At 40.8% G+C, this 19,994-nt stretch overlaps 1 pseudogene; it reads left to right on the top strand.

Moving 5' to 3' along the window:
* Window positions 1-19,994, top strand: part of LOC139184412 (enhancer of rudimentary homolog pseudogene) — a 172,194-nt pseudogene that overhangs the window by 123,553 nt on the left and 28,647 nt on the right.

The following is a 19,994-nucleotide window of genomic DNA, read 5'->3' as shown; positions in this document are numbered from 1 at the left end:
CATCACAGAGAAGGCAATGGCACCCCCACTCCAGTACTCTTGCCTAGAAAATCCCATGGAGGAGCCTGGTAGGCTGCAGTCCATGGAGTTGCTAAAAGTCCAACATGACTGAGCGACTTCACTTTCACTTTTCACTTTCCTGCATTGGAGAAGGAAATGGCAACCCACTCCAGTGTTCTTGCCTGGAGAATCCCAGGGATGGGGGAGCCTGGTGGGCTGCCATCTATGGGGTCTCACAGAGTCGGACACGACTGACGTGACTTAGCAGCAGCAGCACATTCATCAAGAGGCTTTTTAGTTCCTCTTCACTTTCTTCCATAAGGGTGGTGTCATCTGCGTATCTGAGGTTATTGGTATTTCTCCTGGCAATCTTGATTCCAGCTAGTGCTTCATCCAGCCTGGCATTTCACATGATGTTCTCCTCATATAAGTTAAATAAGCAGGGTAACAATATACAGCCTTGACATACTCCTTTCCCAATTTGGAAGCATTCTATTGTTCCAAGTTCGGTTCTAACTGTGGCTTCTTGACCTGCATACAGATTTCTCAGGAGGCAAGTGGAGTGGTCTGGTATGCCCATCTCTTGAAGAATTTTCCAGTTTGTTGTGATCCACACAGTCAAAGGCTTTAACATAGTCAATGAAGCAGCTGTAAATATTTTTCTGGAATTCTTTTGCTTTATCTATGATCCAAAGGATATCTGCAATTTGATCTCTCATTCCTCTGCCTTTTCTAAATTCAGGTTGTACACCTGGAAGTTCTTGTTTCACATACTGTTGAAGCCTAGCTGGAGGATTTTGAGCATTACCTTGCTGGCATGTGAAATGAGTGAATTGTGCTATAGTTTGAACATTCTTCAGCATTGCCCTTCTTTGGGATTGGAATGAAAACCGACATTTTTAAGTCCTGTGGCCACTTCTGATCTTTCCAAATTTCCTGGCATATTGACTGTAGCACTTTAACAGCATCATCTTTTAGGATTTGAAGTAGCTCAGCTGGAATTTCATCACCTCCACTAGCTTTGTTCATAGTGATGTCTTCTAAGGCCCACTTGATTTTGCAGTCCAGGACATCTGCTCTAGGTGAGTGAGCCAGATTAAGAACTTTTTTGTATAGTTCTTCTGTGTATTCTTGTAGGGCTTCCATAGTGTATTCTTACAGGGCTTCTCCTGTGACTCGGATGGTAAGGAATATGCCTGCAATGTGGGAGACCCGGGTTCAATCCCTGGGTCAGGAAGATCCCCTGGAGAAGAAAATGGTAAAGGCTACAGTCCATGGGGTCACAAAGAGTAGGACACGTCTGAGTGGCTCACACTTTTCTGTGTATTCTTTCTACCTCTTCTTAATATCTTCTGCTTCTGTTAGGTCCATACTATTTCTGTCCTTTATTGTGCCCATCTTTGCATGAAATGTTCCCTTTGGTATCTCTAGTTTTCTTGAAGAGTTCTCTAGTCTTACCTCTTTTATTGTTTTCCTCTATTTCTTTGCATTTTTCACTTTGGTAGGCTTTCTTATCTCTCCTTGCTATTCTTTATTTTATTTTGTTTTTTTTTTTATTAATTTTATTTTATTTTTAAACTTTACATAATTGTATTAGTTTTGCCAAATATCAAAATGAATCTGCAACAGGTATACATGTGTTCCCCATCCTGAACCCTCCTCCCTCCTCCCTCTGCATACCATCCCTCTGGGTCGTCCCAGTGCACTAGCCCCAAGCATCCAGTATCCTGCATCGAACCTGGAGAGCTCTGCATTCAGATGGATATATCTTTCCTTTTCTCCTTTACCTTTCACTTCTCTTCTCAGCTATTTTGTAAGGTCTCAGATAACCACTTTGCCTTTTTGCATTTCTTTTTCTTGTGGATGGTTTTGATCAGTGCCTCCTATATAATATTGCAAATCTCTGTTCATAGCTCTTTAGGCACTCTGTCTATCAGATCTAATCCCTTGAATCTATTTGTCACTTCCACTATATAATCATAAGGGATTTGATTTAGGTCATACCTGAATGGCCTAGTGGCTTTCTCTACTTTCTTCAATTTTAGTCTGAATTTTGCAATAAAGAGTTCATGGTCTAAGCCACAGTCAGCTTCCAGTTTTTTTTTTTTTTTTGTCTGTTTAGAGCTTCTCCATCTTTGGCTGCAAATATAATCAACCTGATTTCAGTTTTGACCACCTGGTGATGGTTATTATATGTGCTGTTATAGTTATATTTATCTCTAATAGAACATATAAACAAAGTATATTCATTTTCATTGCTGCATGATATTCCATTATATGACTATCCCTTATTTATCAGTTTTACTCCTAATAGCTATTTATGTTTTTCAAGTTTGGGTTTATTATCAGTATGTGCTACATACATTCTTGTCCATGCCTCCAGGTAAATATGTCTATGCATATATGTTGAATATATACTTGTAGTGGTCTTCCTCAGTGGCTCAGAAGTACAGAATCCACGTGCAATGTAGGAGATGCTGGTTTGATCCCTGGGTTGGGATGATCCCCTGGAGGAGGGCATGGCAACCCACTCTAGTATTCTTGCCTGGAGAATTCCATGGACAGGGGAGTCTGGTGGGCTAACAGTCCATAGGGTTGCAAAAAGTTTGACATGACTGAAGTGACTGAGCATGCATGCCTGTAGTAGGCTGAAAATAACTCTCAAAGATATCAAGTCTTAATTCTTGTCATTAGGATTAGCATTCCCAAATACATGTTATTTTATTTGGGTAAATGTCTTTATGTTAAAGGTCTTGAGATGAGGAAGTCATTCTGAAATGTCTACATAGACCTTGAAAACAATCAACCACAAGTGACCTTAGAAAGGAGGGATGAGTGAGGTTGACACAGACAGAAGAGGAAGAGGCAATATGACCATGTAGGTGGAAACTTGAGTGATGCAGCTGGAAGTCAAGGAATGCCAACAGCACCAGAAGCTGACAAAGTCAAGGGACCAATTATCTCCTAGAGCTTCCAGAGGGAATGTGTCTTGTTGTCCTCTTGATTTTGGCTATGTAATACTGATTTCTGACTTTTTGAAATATGAGAGAATAAACTTATTTCATATTAATCCACCAAATTTGCCAACAAAGGTCCTTATAGTCAAGGCTATGGTCTTTCCAGTAGTCACGTACAGTTGTGAGAGTTGGACCATAAAGAAGGTAGAGCACTGAAGAATTGATGATTGTGAATTGTGGTGCTGGAGAAGACTCCTGAGAGTGCCTTGGACTGAACGGAGATCAAACCAGTCAATTTAAAAGGAAATCATTCTGAATTCCATATATATGTGAGACAGCAAAAGAGACACAGATGTATAGAAGAGTCTTTTGGACTCTGTGGGAGAGGGAGCGGGGGGATGATTTGGGAGAATGGCATTAAAACATGTATAATATCATATAAGAAACGAATTGCCAGTCCAAGTTCGATGCAGGACACAGGAAGCTTGGGGCTGGTGCACTGGGATGACCCAGAGGGATGGTATGGGGAGGGAGGTGGGAGGGGGGTTCAGGATGGGGAACACGTGTACACCCATGGTGGATGCATGTTGATGTATGGCAAAACCAATACAATAGTGTAAAGTAAAACAATAATAATAAAATAATAATAAATAAAAAATAAAAATTCATTAAAAAAATAAATAAAAAATAAAAGGAAATCAACCCTGAGTATTCAATGGGAGAATTGATGCTGAAGCTGAAGCTCCAATACTTTGGCCACCTGATAAAAACAGCCGACTTATTGGAAAAGACCCTGATGCTGGGAAAGATTGAAGGCAGAAGGAGAAGAGGGTGACAGAGGATGGCATGATTGGATGGCATCACTGATGCAATGGACATGAACTTGGGCAAACTCTGGGAGATGGTGGGGGACAGGGAAGTCTGGCATGGTGCTGCAGTCCATGGGGTGGAGAAGAGCTGGACTGGACTTGGTGACTGAACAATCAAGTTTGTGATAATTTTGTGGTTACAGCAGAACAGGACATGATATAATACCCCAAATAGAATTGTTTAGGCACAGGTATGCCTATTTTCAAAGTTGGCATATTAACACTTAACAGTTTTCTTAAATGGTTGTAGCACTTTACACCATCAATATAGAGAAATCCCTGTTACCCTATGTCCTGGAAATGGAGCAAAGGCCCTAAGATGCAATTAAATTATTCTGTGCAGGCTGCAAAGATTTCAAGCCAAAGGCACCTGCTCAGCATTTCATCTACATCTTTCAGGATGATTACCTGTTGTGGGAATGAGAGTTCTAGTTGGATTAGTGAGCTTTCTGGTATTAGACTTCTGAGACTAGATAAGCTATCTTGTCTGGAGTTTGGAATTGAATAGGCCCAGGAGAGAGAGGGCTAGCATCTACAGTGCAAATCCAGTTCACAACTTTAGACAAAGGTGGAATTCAAGAATTAGGCTTTATTAATTTAGGAGGTAAGCTATGTTTTCTCAGCACAAAAGGAAAGATAGGATCTCTTAATTACTGGGGCTCAGATAGCCAGTAGCTTCCTCTTTTCGGGGTACACTGAAATGACTAGATATATATTTAGCAAGGAGTACCAGAGGGCCTAGGAATAAAATACCCAGTCAGGGAGAGGCCAACTTACAAAATCAATGCCATGCATTCTGTTTGTTCAGAAGCCACTCTGTGTTTTAGAAGATGCAAGTAACAAGATGGGAAAAGCTCAGGCACAGAATTCCTTCTCCCGGAAAAAACAGCACACATTAGCAGGAGCTGACTGTTACGGGTGATTTGGTCAGGATATGCCAGGGATAGGAAGCAAACATGGGAAAAGGCATTAAAATAGAAGGTAATGATGAATTTGAGATAGAGGTTCCATAGGAGAGCTTTTGGGTGGCAGGGCTTTGGCTTCAGAAACAGCAGAGGAACTGGGCATACATGTAAGGAGGGAGAATAGATCAAGGTAGAAATGAGCCAGAATGAAACTTTCCAAAGATAAGGATTCAAATTCTAGATAAGCAGATGCTGCCAAAAAAATGATGATATATCAGGAAGATGGGCAAAGGAGAGAAGAACAAGAATGAGGTTTGCAGGGACTCAGAAGTCCAAGACACTAATAGAACATGGCCAGGCAATTCTTGAGCCTCTTTGGGATCTGCAAAGTAGCTTGCCACAGAAGTTATTGAGGTGATAGAATGGTGGCATAAGAAAAGTATAGATTTTAGAAAATGACAGACCTGAGCACAGATCTCAGTTCTATTGTTTACGACCATGTACAACCGTGTGTGACCATGTGCAAGTGAGTCAGCCTTTCTAAGCTTCAGTTCTTCATTTGTAATTCAGGAACAATGATATCATAGGTTTGTTATTATGATTAAATGAGACAAGGAATGCAGAGAGAGTCTCATGGTGGCTTGCTGCTGCTGCTGTGTCACTTCAGTCGTGTCCGACTCTGTGTGACCCCATAGACGGCAGCCAACCAGGCTTCCCCTCCCTGGGATTCTCCAGGCAAGAACACTGGAGTGGGTTGCCATTTCCTTCTCCAATGCAGGAAAGTGAAAAGTGAAAGTGAAGTCGCTCAGTCGTGTCCGACTCTAGCGACCCCATGAACTGCAGCCTACCAGGCTCCTCCATCCATGGGATTTTCTAGGCAAGAGTACTGGAGTGGGGTGCCATTGCCTTTTTCGCATGGTGGCTTAATAAATACTAAAAATCCTCCTCTGCACCACCTCCTTCTCTGCCCACTTTCCTCCTTGGTCATGATGAAACAAACTCCTAGGACCTGTGAAGGCTATGGCTTGGTAGGCAGGAAAATACCCACTGCTTTGGAAACACCAGTTTTCAAATCCATACCAGCAGATTAATTTCAGACCTCATTTGCAAAAGACAGAATTCTGGTTTATTTTTTCTCTTGTGCTCAGTTCAGTTCAGTCGCTCAGTCGTGTCCGACTCTTTGCGACCCCATGAATCACAGCACGCCAGGCCTCCCTGTCCGTCACCAGCTCCCGGAGTTCACTCAGACTCAACATCCATCAAGTCAGTGATGCCATCCAGCCATCTCATCCTCTGTCGTCCCCTTCTCCTCTTGCCCCCAATCCCTCCCAGCATCAGAGTCTTTTCCAATGAGTCAACTCTTTGCATGAGGTGGCCAAAGTACTGGAGTTTCAGCTTTAGCATCAGTCCTTCCAAAGAAATCCCAGGGCTGATCTCCTTCAGAATGGACTGGTTGGATCTCCTTGCAGTCCAAGGGACTCTCAAGAGTCTTCTCCAACACCACAGTTCAAAAGCATCAATTCTTCGGCACTCAGCCTTCTTCACAGTCCAACTCTCACATCCATACATGACCACAGGAAAAACCATAGCCTTGACTAGATGGACCTTTGTTGGCAAAGTAATGTCTCTGCTTTTCAATATGCTATCTAGGTTGGTCATAACTTTTCTTCCAAGGAGTAAGCGTCTTTTAATTTCATGGCTGCAATCACCATCTGCAGTGATTTTGGAGCCCCAGAAAATAAAGTCTGACACTGTTTCCACTGTTTCCCCATCTATTTCCCATGAAGTGATGGGACCAGATGCCATGATCTTCGTTTTCTGAATGTTGAGCTTTAAGCCAACTTTTTCACTCTCCACTTTCACTTTCATCAAGAGGCTTTTTAGTTCTTCACTTTCTTGTGCTAATCAGAATAAATTTATAAATTTGCTGATAATGAATGAAATCAAAAGATGGAGGGCTATGTTGAACCATGCAACAAAGGCAGTGAGGACAAGAAAGGCAGGATCTGACACTGGATAAATCAGGAGGAGCTTTAAAAGTCTTCTTTGAAAACACCAAGTAGTGCCTAGAGTGATGTGATGAACATTCAAGTAGAATGGTGCAGAACTGAGGACCTCAGTGGGTGACCCAGGGACCTCAATTAATGAGGAGAAGACCATGGAGACCGGATGCCTCCAACTGGGAAAGGTTTTTCCAGAGGAAGGGCAATTGCTTTCTTCTTAGTCACATATGCCTTCAACAGGACCTGGTTACTCTACAACTTTTAAGAGACACAGTAAGTCCCTTACATATGAACCTTTAAGGTGTGAACTTTCAAACATGCGAAAGTGTGTTTGCATGTCCAGTCATGTACGTTAGTTCACATCTTACATGTAAGTTAGTTCAAGTCTGGCATACATTGTCATGTGTGTGCATCCTCTACAAGTTGTCTTCTGTGTACTTTACTGCAAAGTACCGTACAGATTATAGTCATACAGTATCTTTATTTCAAGCCCAGGATGTCTGGAAGCAAGTGTAAAAGTAGCAGCAATGTAGTTGGTATTGCTAAGAAGCACCAGTTGTTATACTGTCCTATTGTGCTTTTCAAGGCACTGTACTGTAAGATGAATTATTTTTATGCTTTTTCTGTATATTCACATTGTGCTTGTTTTTTATGTATTCACACTTTTGTGTGAACAGTATTATAAAGCTATTACAGTACAGTGTTATACAGTACTATATAGTCAATTGTATTTGCTGAATACCTAGGCTGGGAATGGCAGCCCACTCCAATATTCTTGCCTGGAGAATTCCATGGACAGAGGAAGCTGGAGGACTATAGTTCATGGGGTCGCCAAGCATCAGACTTGACTGAGTGACACAATAGGCTAACTTTATTGGACTTAAGAACAAATTGACCTTACAAATGCATTCTTGGAACAGAACTCATTCATATGTAGAGGACTTACTGCACAGCAAAATATTTCTGAATACCCCAATTTCTATTAGCAATTTTATCCTTCCTGAATAGGCCTTCCTGCCATAGATAGGCATCCATGAGTTTAAGTTCTATACAAAACAAACAGGACCAGTCAACATTATTCTCTATCTCCTGCTGCAACCTGCTGTTTTGTGCTTCTTATCGCCAATGTCTGAGTAAAGAAATCGTTTAGTGACTCATAACTGATTCTGTTCATGGGCCCCAGCTGTGAGGCCCATGTCCCACCCACTGAAAGGACCTCAGAATTCCACCTAAACTCACCAAATTCCCATGATAGTAGTAGTATAAAGGTTAAAACCCTGAAAAGAGAAATGTTGAATGAAAAATAAAGCAGAAAGTTAATCTGCTTGGCATCTTGTTACCTCTCTTCTGAGTATAATATGGGAAACTGCTAATTGCTTGATTTACTGCAATAATCATTCTGCCAACAGCAATAAATAAAGGTAATTAATTGAAGGTAACTCACTGCCAGGAAAGTTAGTAATTACCAGGAAATTGGAGACATGTTTTCTTCATGATACCTTTATTTTTTTTTAACTTTTTATTTTCTATAGGAGTATAGCCACTTAACAGTTTTGTGATAGTTTCAGGTGGACTGCAAAGAATCTCAGCCATAAATAAATATGTATCCATTTTCTCCCAAATTCCCCTATCATCTAGGCTGCCACATAACATTGAGCTGAGTTCCTGATGCTATACAGGAGGTCCTTCTTGATTATCTATTTTAAATATAGCAGTATGTACATGTCGATCCCAAATTCCCTGACTATCCCTTCCCCTCATCTTTCCCCCTGGCAACCATAAGTTAATTCTCTAAGTCTGTGAGTCTGTTTCCGTTTTGTTAGTAAGTTGATCTGTATCATTTCTTTTTAGATTCCACATGTAAGAGAATATGATATTTTTCCTTCTCTGTCTGACTTACTTCACTCAGCATGACAATCTCTAGGTCTAACCATGTTGCTGCAAATGCTATCATTTCATTTTTTTAATGGCTGAGTAGTATTGCATTGTATATATTTCTTCATGATATCTTTAGAAGAGAAAAATAAAATTCACTATCCTCTTTCCTGAGTATCTATCATGTTTGTATTTGCTTGCTTTAAACTGTCTGCAGAAATACTCTTGAGTTCTATCATTTATTTCCTTTCCTTCCCTCCATCATGATGACTGCATACTTGTGGAGCAAGAGTAAAGTGAAATGAAAGTCGCTCAGTCATGTCCAGTGCTTTGCGACCCCATGGACTCATAGTCCATGGGATTCTCCAGGCCAGAACACTGGAGTGGATAGCCTTTCCCTTCTCCAAGGGATCTTCCCAGGCTAGAGATTGAACCCGGGTCTCCTGCATTGCAGGCAGACTCTTTACCAGTCGAGATATGAGGGAAGCCCCTAGAGCAAGAGTAACTGGGGCTTATCTATCTATACCTCCTACCACTATGGGAAGCTGAAACAGCTTTAGATCCTGTGGTCAACACAGTGGGGCTTATGAATATATCCAGTCTCTTCTATTGGAAGGGATTCACTAAGAGAAATAGATAGGAATATCTTGCTCTGATCACCCATGTTTTCACTTATTATTTTTTTTTAATCCAGGGCTTTTTCTTAAACAAGACTTACAAGTGGCATGTTGTAATGGAAATAGAATGGTCTTTGGAGTTGGAGACCTGGGTTTATACTTGACAGCTGAGAAAATTTTTAAATATTTTTAAAACATCTTGGACCTTCAGTTTCCTATTATCTAAAATAAGAGCCAATGTATTTTGCATAGCATTTATTTTGGAAATAAATGGGACAGTTGCTGAATAAATATTAGCTTCTCTTCCCTCAGCCTATTATTAGAACTTTCCTTAAAAAGTTATAGCAGTCTTTCTTTGTTTTCCATCTTGAGTTGGGTGCTGGAGAGTTTAGAGACAAATTTATCTACCCCTTTACTAAACAAACACAATATCTATCATGCATACTAAGCGCTTATAACATCTTATCTTTGCTATTCTAATTTTTCTTTTCCCCACTTTCTTCATTTGAATATTCTGAACTTTCTTTTAACTTTTTGTATATATTTATAGAGTCACCTTGAATCCTTTCCAGATAAAGTGTTTATGAAAACACACACGTATATGCATATACAGATTTAATATATGTATGTGTGCTTCTGAATATATGGTATATAAGTTATATTCTACATTATGCTCTTTCTCATAGTCAGATACAACACTGTTGTGTTCACCAGTTGGTTTTTAATTAATTCATTTTATTGAAGTATAGTTGCTTTACAATGTTGTTAGTTTCAGATGTATAGCAAAGTGATTCAGTTATACATGCATATGTATCTATTTTTTCAGATTCTTTTCCCTTATAGGTTATTATAAAACATTGAGTAGAGTTCCCTGTATTATACAGTAGGTCCTGGTTGATTATTTTACATATATGCATGCTAAGTCGCTTCAGCTATGTCCGGTTCTTTGTGACTCTGTGGTCTGTAGCCCATGAGGCTCCTCTGTCCACGGGATTTTCCAGGCAAGAATACTGGAGTGGGTTGCCATGCCCTCCTCCAGGGGATCTTCCCAACCTAGGGATCGAATCTGCATCTCTTAAATGTAAGGGAGCACACATTTCTCATGTACCCTTTGAGAATACATTGAAAATGTATTCCCTGTATAGATAAATGCAGGCTTCTCTGGTGGTTCAGATGGTAAAGAATCCACCTGCAATGCAGGAGACCCAAGTTCAATTGCTGGATTGGGAAAATTCTCTGGAGAAGAGAATGGCAGCCCACTCCAGTATTCTTGCCTGGGAAATCCCATGGATTTTAATCTTCTTGGATATGCAGGATCTTCAAGCAACAGTCAAGCAAGAGTGCTACTTAAACTATAACTCAAAACTGATAACCTTGGGATTGTTGTTTAATATATGAATGAGAGCAATATGTATATCCAAGTAATGTGTATATTATCTCTAAAATCCACAGAGACCCTCCAAGCATTTAGCATCTCTCTGAAAGATAGGGGAAGCAACAACAGCAAATTTTCTTCACTTTGGAGAGACAGTTCACATGTACCTGGATGAGATGGAAGATGCCTACATCATCATGGAAATTGTTTACCTCTATCTAAAATGCATATGTTCTTATAGATGTCCAACAAACACATAAAAAGGTTCTCAACATCACTAATTATTAGAGAAATGCAAATCAAAACTACAATGTAGTATTTACCTCACACTGGTAAGAATGGCCATCATCATAAAATCTACAAACAGTGAAAGATGGAGTGGGTGTGAAGGAAGGGGAACACTTATGCACTCTTGGTGGGAATGTAAATTGATACAGCCACTATGGAGAATATTATGGAGGTTCCATAAAAAGTTAAAAAAAGAGCTGCCTTATGACCTAGGAATCCCACTACTGTACATACACCCAAAGAAAACCATAATCCAAAAAGATGCATGCGCCCGAGTGTTCATAGTGGCACTATTTACAATACCCAGGAACATGGAAGCAAACTAGCTGTCCATCAACAGAGGAATGGATGAAGAAGCTGTAGTATACTATCTTATAAAGACGTGGTATATATACAGTGGAACATTACTCAACCGTAAAAAGGAACAAAATTGGGTCATTTGTAGAGCCATGGACAAACCTAGAGAGCATCATACAGAGTGAAGTCAGAAAGAGAACAGCAAATGTCATATATCAATACCTTTATGTAGCATCTAGAAAAATGGTACAGATGATCTTATTTGTAAAGCAGAAGGAGAGACAGGTGTAGAGAACAAATATATGGATACCAAGGGGACATGGGGGAAGGAATTGGGAGATTGGGATTGACAATTATATGCTATTGATACTGTGTATAAAATAGATACTAATGAGAACATACTGTATGGCACAGAGAACTCTACTTAATGCACTGTGGTGACCTGGATGGGAAGGAAGTCCAAAAGAGAAGGGATATAGGTATATGTATGCCTCATTCATTTTTCTGTACAGTAGAAACTAATACACTTTGTAAAGCAACTATACTCCAATGAAAATTAATTTAAAAATGTGATGCAGTTAAATGATAAAAAAAAAAATTAAAATTAAATACATATGTCCTTTTTGGTTACATACTACTTTTAATTCTGTAAGTTCTATCAAACCTAAACGTAGTAATTCATGGAGTTATTATCCTTCCAAAGGGGAAAAGTAGTGTAGGGAATATTTGCTGAACAATTATCAAGTCTATTACATCACCCCTGCATATTCTAAACATTGAGGGTGCTACTACTTTTTGTAATTTCTGCAGGATTGCGGCCTTATTTATTGTTTGCTTATTTGGAGAACTAAAAAGCTTTTTCTATAATCACCCTTACTTCATGACTTCCCAGGACATACTGCAAAGTGACTTAAATTAGGGGTTTTGAGATTAGGAGAAAAAGTGGGGATGGGCTATTAGAAAATTAGCTTCTTCTTGCAAGGTAATTCATTTAAGTGAGATCCTTACAGGATCTTCAGTCAAGACAGGAACATCCTAATTAGACAAGAAAAAAAGGATGCTGTTTTGACTATTAAATTATGCTTCAGATGGGCTTGGAGGACATCATATTTTTAGTTTTCTGATTTATGCTAAATATCTCATTGCAAGTTTTGGAGTGCCACTCTTCCCCCCCAAATATATTAGCTTTAACCTGAGAAACATAGTGAAGCTATGAATACAATGGATATTATACCTGATACGTACAAGATCAAATTTTAAGCTTGGTGTTGATGGTCTAAACGTTTATTTATTTTTTTTTTTGATTTTTTTTTTTTAATGTGGACCATTTTTTTAAAGTCTTTATTGAATTTGTTGTAATATCACTTCTATTCTTTTGTGTTTTCATTTTTTGGCCGTAAGGCATATGAGATCTTAGGTCTCCAACCAGGAATCGATCGCCAGGGAAGTACTTCTTAATCTTTAATATGGAAGAAATTGGTGTCTCTTAGTACACTTATAGAAAGTGCCTGCTTTTCCTGTTTATAAATTAGAAGCTTGATTAGAAGAATTTAGAAGCTTGATCCATTCACTTTCTTTTATTTTGAAGCACTAAATAAAAGATAATAATAATTGAAATATATTGAAAAATAATTGAAATAATTGAAAAATCCTTCCCACCCAACAGCGATTGATTTCCTCTTGCCATTCACACTGTTTAATGTAACTTATCACTTGATTTCACAAAGTTTTGCCTTCAATAGCCATGTTACAGAAGACGACAGGTGATCATTTGCTAAGCAGTTTCACCACTGCAGGCCACTGTCAGAATTCTGTCCTATAGTGGAATTTGGATATTGACTTCCCCCCAAATTAATAAGAACTGATTATCAATTCCAGACTTGAGGGTCTGTTGTCTTTGACTACACTTCATGCCAATTTCTGCAGCAGTTAGTTCTTAATTGCAACCAACAGTAATCAACTTTAGTTGGGTTTACAGAAGAATAATTGTTTTTTCCAAAGGAAATTGGGTGACTCACAAAATCTTCAGGAAGATCAGAGAATGAGAGTTGATGGCTAGAAAGCCAGGAACGCAGCCCCGGATCACATCACAGAACTAATGAGAGGAAAAATCAGCGATCCACAGGTTGCCTTGTGGTTTACCACAGAAACTGGACACAAATCACAGATGCCACTACTGCCCTGGGGTGCAGACATGGCTGCTGTTGATCTCCTATTGTCACCACTCTCTAACAAAAATAGATTTTGTGTGGCTCTTTTTTTCTTTGTTGCTAATTTATGAGTTTGTGTGTCTAGTTGATTGAGCCAGATCATGTATCTTTACTGAACTTGAAAGGCAATCTAGGATTATATAATGATTATATAGTGGCTAGTGATTATATAATGGCTTTTGATAATGTATAATAGGATATTCAAATCCCTTATGATTATACAGTGGAAGTGAGAAATAGATTTAAGGGCCTAGATCTGATAGAAAGAATGCCTGATGAACTATGGAATGAGGTTCATGACATTGTACAGGAGACAGGGATCAAGACGATCCCCATGGAAAAGAAATGAAAAAAAGCAAAAAGGCTGTCTGGGGAGGCCTTACAAATAGCTGAGAAATAAGAGAAGCGAAAAGCAAAGGAGAAAAGGAAAGATATAAACATCTGAATGCAGAGTTCCAAAGAATAGCAAGAAGAGATAAGAAAGCCTTCTTCAGCAATCAATGCAAAGAAATAGAGGAAAACAACAGAATGGGAAAGACTAGAGATCTCTTCAAGAAAATCAGAGATACCAAAGGAACATTTCATGCAAAGATGGGTTCAATAAAGGACAGAAATGGTATGGACCTAACAGAAGCAGAAGATATTAAGAAGAGATGGCAAGAATACACAGAAAACTGTACAAAAAAAGATCTTTACGTCCCAGATAATTATGATGGTGTGATCACTGACCTAGAGCCAGACATCCTGGAATGTGAAGTCAAGTGGGCCTTAGAAAGCATCACTATGAATAAAGCTAGTGGAGGTGATGGAATTCCAGTTGAGCTATTCCAAATCCTGAAAGATGATGCTGTGAAAGTGCTGCACTCAATATGCCAGCAAATTTGGAAAACTCAGCAGTGGCCACAGGACTAGAAAAGGTCAGTTTTCATTCCAATCCCAAAGAAAGGCAATGCCAAAGAATGCTCAAACTACCGCACAATTGCACTCATCTCACACGCTAGTAAAGTAATGCTCAAAATTCTCCAAGCCAGGCTTCAGCAATATGTGAACTGTGAACTTCCTGATGTTCAAGCTGGTTTTAGCAAAGGCAGAGGAACCAGAGATCAAATTGCCAACATCCGCTGGATCATGGAAAAAGCAATAGAGTTCCAGAGAAACATCTATTTCTGCTTTATTGACTATGCCAAAGCCTTTGACTGTGCAGATCACAATAAACTGTGGAAAATTCTGAAAGAGATGGGAATATCAGACCACCTAATCTGCCTCTTGAGAAATTTGTATGCAGGTCAGGAAGCAACAGTTAGAACTGGACACGGAACAACAGACTGGTTCCAAATAGGAAAAGGAGTTCGTCAAGGCTGTATATTGTCACCCTGTTTATTTAACCTATATGCAGAGTACATCATGAGAAACGCTGGACTGGAAGAAACACAAGCTGGAATCAAGATTGCCGGGAGAAATATCAATAACCTCAGATATGCAGATGACACCACCCTTATGGCAGAAAGTGAAGAGGAACTAAAAAGCCTCTTGATGAAAATGAAAGAGGAGAGTGAAAAAGTTGGCTTAAAGCTCAACATTCAGAAAACGAAGATCATGGCATCTGGTCCCATCACTTCATGGGAAATAGATGGGGAAACAGTAGAAACAGTGTCAGAGTTTATTTTTCTGGGCTCCAGAATCACTACAGATGGTGACTGCAGCCATGAAATTAAAAGGTGCTTACTCCCTGGAAGCAAAGTTATGACCAACCTAGATAGCATATTGAAAAGCAGAGACATTACTTTGCCAACAAAGGTCCGTCTAGTCAAGGCTATGGTTTTTCCTGTGGTCATGTATGGATGTGAGAGTTGGACTGTGAAGAAGGCTGAGCGCCCAAGAATTGATGCTTTTGAGCTGTGGTGTTGGAGAAGACTCTTAAGAGTCCCCTGGACTGCAAGAAGATCCAACCAGTCCATTCTGAAGGAGATCAGCCCTGGGATTTCTTTGGAAGGACTGATGCTAAAGCTGAAACTCCAGTACTTTGGCCACCTCATGCGAAGAGTTGACTCATTGGAAAAGACTCTGATGCTGGGAGAGATTGGGGGCAAGAGGAGAAGGGGACGACAGAGGATGAGATTGCTGGATGGCATCACTGACTCGATGGACCTGAGTCTGAGTGAACTCCGGGAGTTGGTATTGGACAGGGAGGCCTGGTGTGCTGCGATTCATGGGGTCGCAGAGAGTATGACACAACTGAGCGACTGATCTGATCTGTCTGAATAGGATATTCATTATATAATGGCAGTCAGTTTCTGACTCAGAAGATGGGAAATTCCTCCAATGCATAAGGGGATCAGTTATTATATGGCTAAAAACATGCCAATGACACTAAGACATTAGTGTTCTACGAAAGAAAAATATTTTATCTGGTTGTTTGCATGAGTTTTGGATAATGTTTTTTTTTTTTCCTCAAAAAAATTCTGTTCCTTTGCCAGTATATTTGTGTGTTTATGTGTGATGTGTGCGTGCACATGAGTGAGATGTAAAACCCCTGGAAACCTACCTCTCAATAGTTTCTATCACATACACATACACACACGTACATGCACTGCTTAACTATTTCAGAATACCTTCATCTGGTGCCACAATAAGCTTGATATTTCTAATGTTCTTCTTGTCTGGCTTTTAAAAGCCAAACAAAAAGAGACATCTCATCAACCCCAGACCAAATGCACCTGGTACTTTCCAGGCAAAGCTGGGCCTAGGAATCACCCTGGGGAGGAGGCAAACCACAAAAGCCTGGAATTTATAAATAGCTGAGTTCGGAGGCTTGGCTGGTGATGATAGATCTCAATCAGGGATGAGACACAGCTCATAAGCACATGCTATGCTTGCCATATGCCAAGCATTTGCAGGGTTCAGATGTCTCTCCATGAGTCTGAGAGATTCTGACGGCCTACAAAAGCTGATACAGACAAATTGGCTTAGAGAAAGGGAATGACATCTAATGACCCCATTCCAGAGCCTTGATAAAATGGCACCTCATCATCCTGCTAGTCTGCGTGAAGAGGCTTTACTAAGTGGCCCATGCAGTCTGGGCCACACTGCAACTGCTCTCAACCAATGGAGGCGGAGAGAGTGGGAGAGGCTTGTTCAGAACAGACGGTGAATGAGAAGCATGTGGAGAAGTGGGTGGGTGGGATGGGAGTAGAAGAGTCACCGGGATTGAGGTTTAAATACCAGGTGCTGCCTGGCATCCTATTACCTCCAGCTATTCTACCCTCTGGGAAGATTTCCCAGCCTAATTATAATGTGGTTGTCAAGCTGTTTTCCCCGATCTGTGTGACCCAAGACGGGCTTGGCAGGATCATTTGAGCACTACAATGTCTCACCATATAGAAGAAATTTACAGACAGTTCTTGGCCTCTTTCCTAAGAATACTTGCAGAACAGTAGAAAGCAAGGAGGGAGTTCATATTGACCCAACAGCTTTGCTCAATCCTACCCTATCAGAGTGAGATTGTTAATCTGACCTCTCTCTTTAACCTGAACCTTCCCCCTTTCTTTTTTTTTTTCAATGATTCCATTCTCATTGTCAGGCCCAACACCTCCCAACAGAAATTAACCCCCTGGTGCATGCCTGCATTTTAGTTCTATAAGAGGAAGCCAGGAAGTGAGGCGATACTAATTTCTGGACAATGGATGATCCAGGTCACAAGGGTACTTGAGAGGGAATATTTTTACACCCTGGGAGATGCTTTCACCAACCACATAGCACATGCCAAAAAAAAAACAGTTTCAAAAATCTTAACTGTGGCCATCTACTCTGCAAAAACCATAGGCCATTCTTTAAATATCAGTCTTAATGACTGTCAGAAATGGAATTGAACCCAACCATCTTCCTCTGTGCCACCTTTTCTTTCTCCTCTTCTTTTCCCTTCTTCTATCTGTTCTGTCCCCATCTTCTCTCTTTTCTCCTTCTCCCACCTCTAGCCCTTCATTCACCTAAATAAACTTCTCCCTTCATTCAAGGCCAAGTTTTGAGCAGCCTGCTCTGACTGGAGTGGACCAAGACACATTGAGTTCCAATCTGTTGCTTAGCACCAAGGTTGCTTGGATACATCTCTCAATGACTACTGGCCTTTGCCTTTGACTACTTATGCATGTAAGCTATGCAGTGAATACCCCTGTTCAGAGAAGCACTGGGCCAGAACCAACTTTCACAATCTCCTTTTGAGTGGCCTTGGTGGTGGCAGGAGTAGCGGGTTGTTTTAAAAGAAAAAAGACCTGATTCTTTTTTTTTTATTGCTGGTTTAGCAGTGATAAAGAACTAGATAATAAGGAATGAAACAAAATCATCCAGTGAACACAGCTCTGGGGCTGTCTTCATACCAGGATAGGAGTGAGTCAAGAGAAATATACCAGGATCTTCAGGAAAAAATAATTCCTATCCTTCTCCCGCATGAATCATCACCCGTACCTGTGATCTGTATTCTTAAGAGAAAAAGTGCTGGTGAGTGTGTGTGCCTGTGTGGATGGTGAATGCATGTGAAGGGGATGAGGAGAGAGAAAAAGGAAAAACAAATAGAACCCTTCCACAAATGTCAAGGCAAAGTGAAGAATTATAGTCTCTGTGCATAAATACATCAAAGAGATAGAAATGGTACTTAGAGTTTGCAGAGGCCATCATTTTATTGGGTTCTCAGGCATACCCTTGGGAAATGACAGTTTCCCTGCCCCCCATTCTTATGTCCAGGCTTCACTTGTGCTAGAATCCTTTAATTCAATCTCTACGTTCCATCTTGTCTAAGAGACTGTGCTTGGGGATAAAAAGACCAAGGGAAAGGTGGATATGATTGAAATAATGTGCAAAGATGCAGAAAGTGCCAGACCAAGGATGAGAATGAACTGAAGATGCAGATGGGGGTAAAGGAATGGACAGACCTCAGGAATCCTCTTCTGTAGGAGGAAAGCATTCCCAGGGTGGTGAAGAGCAGAAAGCAAGACTCAGGGTCAAGATGGAGTGAGAGATGGAAGGGTGAGTAAGGGCTGATTAATGATCTGTGCAGTCGAATGAGGGGAGAGGGCGATATCCAAGGGCTAACAGGAGTAGGTGAGGTGGGGTAAGAGCATGCTGAGTTTATCTAAAGAGATTAATACAGAGACATACATGTCATACTATACAGTTCAGTTGCTCAGTCATGTCCGACTCTTTGCAACCTGATGGACTGCAGCACGGTAGGCTTCCCTGTCCTTCACCATTTCCCAGACTTGCTTAAACTCATGTCCATTGAGTCGCTGATACCATCCAACCATCCCATCCTCTGTCGTCCCCTTCTCCCCCTGCCCTCAATCTTTCCCAGCATCAGGGTCTTTTCCAGTGAGCTGATTCTTTGCATCAGGTGGCCAAAGTATTGGAGCTTCATCAGAACTTCCAATGAATATGTGTTAAATCGCTTCAATCATGTCCCAGTCTTTTAAACCCTATGGACTGTGGCCTGCCAGGCTCCTCTGTCCTTGGGATTTTCCAGGTAAAAATACTGGAGTGGGTTGCCATGCCCTCCTCCAGGGGATCTTCCTGACCCAGGGATCGAACCCAAGTCTCCTGCATTGGCAGGTGAGTTCTTTACAACTAGCACCACTGGAAAGTCCTTGCAGTGAAGAGTCAGGTTTGATACATGTCCTAGTGCTCTGCATCCTTGCTGTAGCATTTTCCCTTCTTTTCTAAGTGATGGTTATCACTACCCTGATCAAGTTAATGTATCTTTGCTGAATATCTATTCTGGGTATAGTCTCGTACATGGAGGACACACAAAAGGCACAGCCCCTGCCTTGTTGAGAGTCTAGTCATAGGGACACAATGGAAAGGAATAAGAATGCAACATGTAATGAACTTCACGGCGGCAAGAATATTACAGAGTGAGTTTACATGAGCTCACAGAGGAGAGATGGAGTGAGCTAGAAAGAGAAAAAGAGACATTGGAATAGCCTTAAGAAGAAAAGGTGAGTTTTAGTGATGTGGCACTGAGTAAGAACTCACCTTTCTGAACTTCAGGTTCATCCTCTGTTAATGGGAAGGCAGGATCACTAGAGGACTTCTAGCGCCAGACTTCACATGCTATGGGTCAAAGATGAGACCACACCCAGTGTGCTTCTGAATCTGAAGGTCTGCCCATGGACTTTCACGCATCACTCACCGTCCCTTGCCCCCTGAACCTCTTCTTTGCACCTGCACCAGCAAACTTGAGGTTCATTCCCAGTGACAAGTGGTCTTGGCTGAGGCTTGGGAGAGAGGAGATGTGTGCAGCAGAGAAGAGAGCTGTGATGGTTTTTGCCAAAATAGGGAAAGTTTCTAGGCACCCCTTCCCTGTCCCATATCCTTGTCAATAGTGTCAAGAAACTGCAGGTGTGTACTTGCTTGTATCAAGCCTCAGTCCTATTAATGACCAACAATGGGGCTGAGCCTTCCTTTCTCCCTACTTCTCCTATACGAAGCCCCTAACATATAGTAGCCATTGTTGTCATTTGCCCTGATTTCAGTATTAGCACATTGCTCAAAGTTGGGTACTTGCTTGTCAGCAGGGTTCCAAACTTGGAAAGAGACCTTAGAGTTTCTG

Source organism: Bos indicus, chromosome 8 (assembly GCF_029378745.1).
Source record: "Bos indicus isolate NIAB-ARS_2022 breed Sahiwal x Tharparkar chromosome 8, NIAB-ARS_B.indTharparkar_mat_pri_1.0, whole genome shotgun sequence".
NCBI lineage: Eukaryota > Metazoa > Chordata > Mammalia > Artiodactyla > Bovidae > Bos > Bos indicus.
Note: the sequence above shows the minus strand (reverse complement) of the source record. Positions and strands in the feature narration are given on the sequence as shown.